Source organism: Felis catus, chromosome D1 (genome assembly GCF_018350175.1).
Source record: "Felis catus isolate Fca126 chromosome D1, F.catus_Fca126_mat1.0, whole genome shotgun sequence".
In the NCBI taxonomy this organism is placed as follows: Eukaryota; Metazoa; Chordata; class Mammalia; order Carnivora; family Felidae; genus Felis; species Felis catus.
Window position 1 is genome coordinate 80,709,286 of NC_058377.1, and position 7,592 is coordinate 80,716,877.

Consider the following 7,592-nt stretch of genomic DNA (forward strand, 5'->3'; position numbering starts at 1 on the left):
ACAGGAAGGATGAGATGGGGAGAATTTGCAAGGCAGATCTCTAGAGAGGTGTCCCCGAGTCACTGGTAAGGGCTCGGAAAGCACACAGTGCACCTCCACAAAGCCAGGCTAAACTGCTCTAAAAGCTCACACACTTTGGGGAGCTGTTCTTGCTCTGTAGGGTCAGAGTAGAGAACACTTAGAGAATTCCGTTGGCATTCCATGGAGCCTCCAGATATATCACATTCTGTAATAGGGAAGACCTGTCGGAGTGAAGCCTTCTCTGAGTCCTTTTAGTAAGGTAGGAAACAGCACTTGGAATGGTAGAACTGATTCTCAAAAAGTTCAATGTCCGGACAAGCACACTTTATTTATTTTTTTGTTTGATTGTTTACTTAACATTTGTTTACTTATTATGAGAGCAAGAGAAAGAGAGAGAAGTACATATTATTTAAAGGAATACAACAAATGCCAGACATTACAAGGTTAAACATCCAATGGGAATTTACTAAATATGCCAAGAAACAGGAACATATGACTCTCAACCAGAACAAGAATAAGTCAAAAGTATGGGGGTTAAGATGTGGGCAATGACAGATTTTTAGGAACTGGAGATAAAGATACCACAATAGTTACCATAAATATATGGTAGGGCTTAAAAGACAACACAGACATATTGAAGTGGGAAATAGAAGATATTTTTAAAAATGGAACATCCAGAGATGAAAAATACAATATCTGAAATAAAAATTCAACTGGATAAAATTAATAGAAGACTAGAGACTACAGAAAGAAAAATCGAGAAACTTAAAGATATGTCAATTGTATCTATAAAAATGAAGCATTCATACAAAAGACTGAAATTAATAGCAATTTAGTGAATGTGTAATTAGAGTTCTAAAGAAGAGATGAGTAGTGGGAAAAACAAAATTGAAGGAATGATGGCTGAATTTTTTCAAGGCTCAGGAAAACTATAAAAACAGATCCAAGAAGATAAGTGGCAAAAAAGCAATGCACACACACACACATAAATGTGCACGCACACACACATGCATGCAACAAGTCACATTAAAACCAAATTGCTGAAGACCACTAATAAACCACTTAAAAAAGCAGCGTGGGGGGAGGGTCTTCAGGGGAGACACGTTACACAGAAGTAAAGATCGAATTGATTATAGTTTTCTTGTCAGAAAATATGCAAGCGAAAATGTAATGGAATTATATCTCAGAGTTTAAATTTCACAAAATAAATACCCTAAAAAGAAATAGAATTGAGAAGTCTGGGTGGCTCAATCATTTAAGCACCTGACTTTGGCTCAGGTCATGATCTTGCAGTTTGTGAGCTCGAGCCCCACATAGGGCCCTGAGCTCACAACTCGGGCTGTGAACTGTGAGCCTGCTTCAGATTCTGTGTCTCCCTCTGTCTCTAATGCCCCCTTCTCACTCGCACTCTGTCTATCTCTCAAAAATAAACATACATTAAAACACACACACACACACACACACACACACACACACACACACACACACACACAAAGAGAAATAGCGTTGGCAGTACTTATAGGAAAACACATGCTGTTTGGAGGATACTTCTTGACCATTAATAACAAGATGGAAATGCAAGGAGAGAACATATTCAGGTTGACAGAACTTTAGAATTGGTGACCTTTGTTTTTTATTTTTTTTCAATATATGAAGTTTATTGTCAAATTCGTTTCCATACAACACCCAGTGCTCATCCCAAAAGGTGCCCTCCTCAATACTCATCCCCCACCCTCCCCTCCCTCCCACCCCCCATCAACCCTCAGTTTGTTCTCAGTTTTTAAGAGTCTCTTATGCTCTGGCTCTCTCCCTCTCTAACCTCTTTTTTTTTTCTTCCCCTCCCCCATGGACTTCTGTTAAGTTTCTCAGGATCCACATAAGAGTGAAAACATATGGTATCTGTCTTTCTCTGTATGGCTTATTTCACTTAGCATCACACTCTCCAGTTCCATCCACGTTGCTACAAAGGGCCATATTTCATTCTTTCTCATTGCCACGTAGTACTCCATTGTGTATATAAACCACAATTTCTTTATCCATTCATCAGTTGATGGACATTTAGCCTCTTTCTGTAATTTGCCTATTGTTGAGAGTGCTACTATAAACATTGGGGTACAAGTGCCCCTATGCATCAGTACTCCTGTATCCCTTGGGTAAATTCTTAGCAGTGCTATTGCTGGGCCATAGGGTAGGTCTATTTTTAATTTTTTGAGGAACCTCCACAGTTTTCCAGAGTGGCTGCACCTAGAATTGGTGACCTTTGTAGTTAGGTATGGAAGAAGACTGAGTGATGCCAGCAGATCGGTAGGAAAGATCTCATAATTTTAAGAGGTTCGCTGTAAGGAGAAGCAAATTTCACAGAATTTTATAAAATGAAAAATTTAATGACGTGTTAGATATTTATAAGAATGACCCCAATTAAACATAACTCAGATTGCCCACACTTCTTCGAAATGTGAATGTGAGGTTTTTCCCAATGAGAAGCAGAGATGAGCTCTCCAATTTTTAAATCTAGAATAGCATTGTGACTTGCTTTGAGTCATTTAATGGAACAAAATTAATATCATGTGAGTTTCAGAGACTAGGTTTTAATACATAATACATATACTATACCTCTTGAAATCTGGAAACCACTTTGCTGTAAAGGAGCAGAGTTTAACCAACTGAGAGGAAGAGAGGTCACATGGAGGTACATTAAGGCAGCATGACTAACAGCCTATATAAACAAATGCATATGAAGCAAGTCATATTGGATCTTCCAACCCCAGTGAAACTATCAAATATTTGCAGCTTCATGAGTAATCCCTGGAGCAAATCAAACAATGACTAGGTTGGCAACTGACAAAATTGTGAAAAATAATAAATCCTTGCTGTTTAGAGTCACTAAATTTTGGTTACTGTTTTTTTTGTTTGTTTTGGTTTTGTTGTTGTTGTTTGTTTTGTTTTTTAATTCAGAGCAATAGATAACTGAATCAGAAATCAGTTCCAGAGGTGGGGTGCTACCATAACTAAAACATAAAACATGTAGCAACGACTTTTGAATGAATTAGGGGGGAAGAGGCTGGAAGGGAGGTGATACTGTTAATGGAGGCATGAGGAATAGTGAGAGATTTGCTGTTAGAGACTGTTGTAACTTAGAAGATCCAAAAACTATCTAGTAAACATGCAGTTAGCCAAAGCAATTTCCAGACAGAGAGTTGCAAATTCTAATTGGCTTCTTTCAGCTGCATATGATACATCATTACAAGAGAGAGATAAAGAAAAAAAAAAGTTCAATACCTAAAAGAATATAGAGTAAATGGAAAAGGGCCAAGTGATTTTCTGAAGCTCCCCCAACCAAAAAAAAAAAAATGAGAAATGAGAAATAGCCTTAGAGTAAATATGGAATGAAGGGTAGGTTTGTAAGAACCCTTGTTAAAATCTTTGACATAGTGAAAACATTTCTTTGTAGAACTCCTCTAAAATAAAAATGAATCTGTTAAGAACATTAAGGGTGAGTGGCACCTGGATAGCTCAGTCCATCTCTTGATTTCGGCTCAGGTTATGATCTCACCGTTCATGGGTTCGAGCCCTGCATCAGGCTCTGCACTGATGGTGTGAAGTCTGCTTGGGATTCTCTCTCTCTCTTCCTCTCTCTCTGTCTGCCCTTCCCCCACTCTCATGCACTCTCTCTCTCAAAGTAAATAAATAAACTTAAAAAAACAAAACAAAACATTAAGGGCAATGTCTCACAACTTTCCCACAAGTTGACCCAAAGGAGAGAGACATGACTCAAAACACATACCACAGTTCATTATAACTGCTCTCACAGAATGTATGAATGACTTCAAATGAGAAACCTTAAAAGAAAATAAGTTGAGTTCCCCAAATTCACCAAATTATTTCAAAAACACATAAGACCAGAATTTCTTACCTTGGAAAAAATGTTTTTACCAAATGTAGTTCTCACTCCCTGTTCCACAGATTTTCAAATCAAAATTTGATTTGCATTGGTGCAACCACATTTCCCAAGATAGATTTTTAAGCTACCATAATTTTCACATATAACTCACTGACAAAAAAAAAAAAGGTTTTGTAGCAGACTGAACTTGAGAAATTCCTTAATGTGCAGGTCAGCTAGTCATTTATACAGGTAGCTGAAGAGTTTTTATAAGAAAGTGCACCATTGCCTAAATTGCAGTATTATGCATATTTAGTAATGAAATTAGTAACTACTGTCAAAAATAAGGTCACAAAAATATAAAGAGAAAAACGGTAAGTCAACCAATGAAACCCATCCAAACATTGCAGTAGGGAGTATCAAGGTTTAAGGTGGCTCTGATCCCTTAGGCTCCCCATCCAACAGATGCCATTTAATAAAAGAAGGCAGAAATCCAAAGAAACAATAACACACATGGGCAAGAATTGGAAACAGAGGCTCCAGGGAACTCCAGATGATTTCATTTAGAAGAGCTCTGCTGCTTATGTCCTTTGAAACGACACTTCGCTTTTGCCGTCTATCCTAAGGCACGCCATCCTGAAGACAATGGAAAATTCCTGAGAAGGGAGCATTTCCTCCTTTCTCTTTTAAAATTTATTTTCCAAATCTCTCCTTATCCTGTTGAAAACCAATAAATAAAATACTTCACACTCTCACCATAGAACCCCTTTCCTATCTTGGAAAAATACACAAAGGAAGTAAAAAAAAAAAAAAAGTCCTTCTGTTTTCAATCTCACACTTCAGGCATCTGCTTATGAACCAGAAAGTCTGGAATCACAAGAAAGGAATAAAAGGCAGGAGAGAGAGTTCATGTTAGGCTTGCAAAGCTTTCAAATAAGCGGCTGAGTAAAATAACCAGTACAGATTGATTTTAAACTAGCCTATTCTATTAAGTAAACATGGTTTCCAATTCTGGACACAGAATTTGTCATTAGACTTACGACAAATAAATGAATGTCTTATTCAAATGTCCATTTGTGTTCTTTTTTTTAAATTGTTTTTTAACATTTCTTTATTTTTGAGAGAGAGAGAGAGAGACAGAGAGAAAAAGAGAGCACAAGTGTGTACAAGGGGGGAGGGGCAGAGAGAGAAAGGGAACAGAGAATCCAAAGCGAGCTCTGTGCTGACAGCAGAGAGCCCAATGTGGGGCTTAATCCCACGACTGGTGAGATCATGACCTGAATCGAAGTCAGATGCTTAACCAACTGAGCCACCCAAGTGCCCTGGTCTACTTCTCATGCATTCTGCATGCTCATTCTGTCTTCATTACACAGAATTACATGTATATTTGAGAGCTTGTAAAGATCTTTAAAGCTACCTCTTCAAGGTATTTACTTTACAAATGAGGAAAATGAGCTTATTTCTGTGGAATAAGTAATATTAAATAACAGATTTGGAGCAGATATCTATGTTTTGTGGCTTATTGAGGATTCATTCTACTATAGCATAGTCTTTAAGTAGGTATATGATTACCATTATAAGGAACTGCCAAACACTTCTCCAATTTGGTTTTATTATTTTACCTAATGGAAGCATGAAATCTCCAGTTTTGTTCTATACCACGCCAACATTTGTCATCATCAGGCTTTAATTTTTTTAGCTATTCTATTAGTTCTAAAATGGTATATGGTTGTCATTTTAATTTGCATTTCCTTGATGGCTGCTTATGTTGAGCACTTTTTTTCAGGTGTCTATGTGCCATTGGTATATCTGCATTTGTGAACTATTATTTAAGGGTTTTTCCCCGTTTTTTTTTATTTCTGTTCAATTATCTTTTCATTGTTAATTTGTAAGAGTTCTTTTCATATTTTTAATATAAGTCAACTGACAGAAGTGTTACGAAAACAATTTTTTGCCTTCTGTGTGTTTATTCATCTTCTTAATTGTATTTTTGGATAGAAGAGATTGGATGAGGGAGATTTCCCTAAACTTTCCTGGTAGATGACATCTCAAAGAGCCTCCTGTGGATGAGAAGGAAAGTCTCTAGTGAATTTCTATATCTTAACCAGAAGGAAAAGTCCGTTTCATCCAATTTTAAAGTGTCTTCACAAAGTTAGAAAACATAAACAGATCACTCCTGTCTACCAGGAACTCAGCTGAGCAGATGACAGACCTGAGCTGTCAGGTGTCAGAGTAACTGATTAAAAACAAGGAACCAAAATGAAAGTGATAGTGAAGTCTCTCATCACTGACTGTGAAAGGATAAACCGGTCTAACCCAAAGGACTTGCCAGCTGCCCACTGTTCCATTTTCCCTAATGGAAGATCATGCTGGTCAAAGGTCAGGTAGATCAGCACCCGTGTGGGACTCATCTCACCGCCTGAACAAAAGGATCGAGTTTTATGGACCCTGGAGACCAAAGGAGAGGGCAAAGAGGAAGAACTAGGAGTTAAAGGTACTGAGAATTAAGTCAGAGGAGAATCATGTCTTCAAGGTTTTCTTCTCCTCCCTTTCACCCTTGTTAAAGAGACCTAGTGTGGCCCAGGAGCCACATTCCTCATTGCCTGTCTTTGGAGACAGAAACATCAACTATGTGCAATACAATGGTGTTTAAATGATTGAATATAAGACATTTTATATCTAACACTTCAATATGGTATCATTTAAACCTTCATGATCTGGAATAACCCGTGTTTGAATCATAGCTTTGTCAGGTGATGTTGGAAAAGTCACATTTCATCATCTATAATATGTGGATAATAATAGAACCCATTCCCCAAGGTTATTGTGATAATACCTGCAAAGTTCTGCAAACAGGTCTTGCCATTTTGTAATGGCTCAATTAATGTTAGCTTTTTTGTTTTGTTTTGCTTTATTCTAACCAGCTTTTATCCTGTTAATCCCTCAGACATTCAGTAACATCCTGATAGGAATCAATTATCAGCCAGAATCTGCAAGATTTTTAGAAAGTACTGCTGTATAAGATGGGGAACTGTGGCCTCATAGAGTACACAAAGAATTATGAAGGGGTGAGAAATCTGCATGCTGTCATCTTTGTGCTCCAGTTCAGCTCTGTTCTCAAAGCTAACATACCTCAGACAGTTTTTGTAACTAACACAGCTTTCTTTATCCCTATATTGAAGGAAAAAAGGTAGGCACCAAGAAAAATGAAATAAAGGCATAGATTTTTTAGACAGTCTTTTTTTATCAACTCTAATTTATTAGCTATGTTAACACAAGCAAATTACCAGAACTATCTGAGTTCTTCACCTATATGTAATGGAGGAAATAAAACTTATTTAGGGCATATGGATGTGTATTTTAAAAACTGAGTACAATTCTTAGTGTATATATAAGGCATTCAATAAATAATAGCTATTATTTAATTACTGTTAATATCAAAGAATGATAGTCTTGTTAGTGTGAATATTTAATGCTCAATCCTTATCTGAATGTTTACTGAATATTTGGGTATCCAATTCTTTTCACCTGTTGCTATGAGGCAAATTCTACAATAAAATTTTCTAATGTGCAATTCTTTTTCTGAAGTGTAAGTTTATATTATAATCATACTAATCTTATTTTGTGATCTATATTAGATATCACAGTGTCTCTGAACCCAAAGAAATGTAAAGTTTTTTAACCCAAGGGA

General features: G+C 36.8%; 1 long non-coding RNA gene across 1 annotated transcript; it reads left to right on the forward strand.

The window, feature by feature from the left end:
• The first annotated feature begins 211 nt into the window (after positions 1-211).
• Positions 212-7,139, forward strand: LOC109492354. The gene is made up of 2 exons (XR_002736295.2): positions 212-280; positions 5,900-7,139. It is a non-coding gene; the product is annotated as an uncharacterized LOC109492354 (long non-coding RNA).
• Positions 7,140-7,592: the final 453 nt, after the last annotated feature.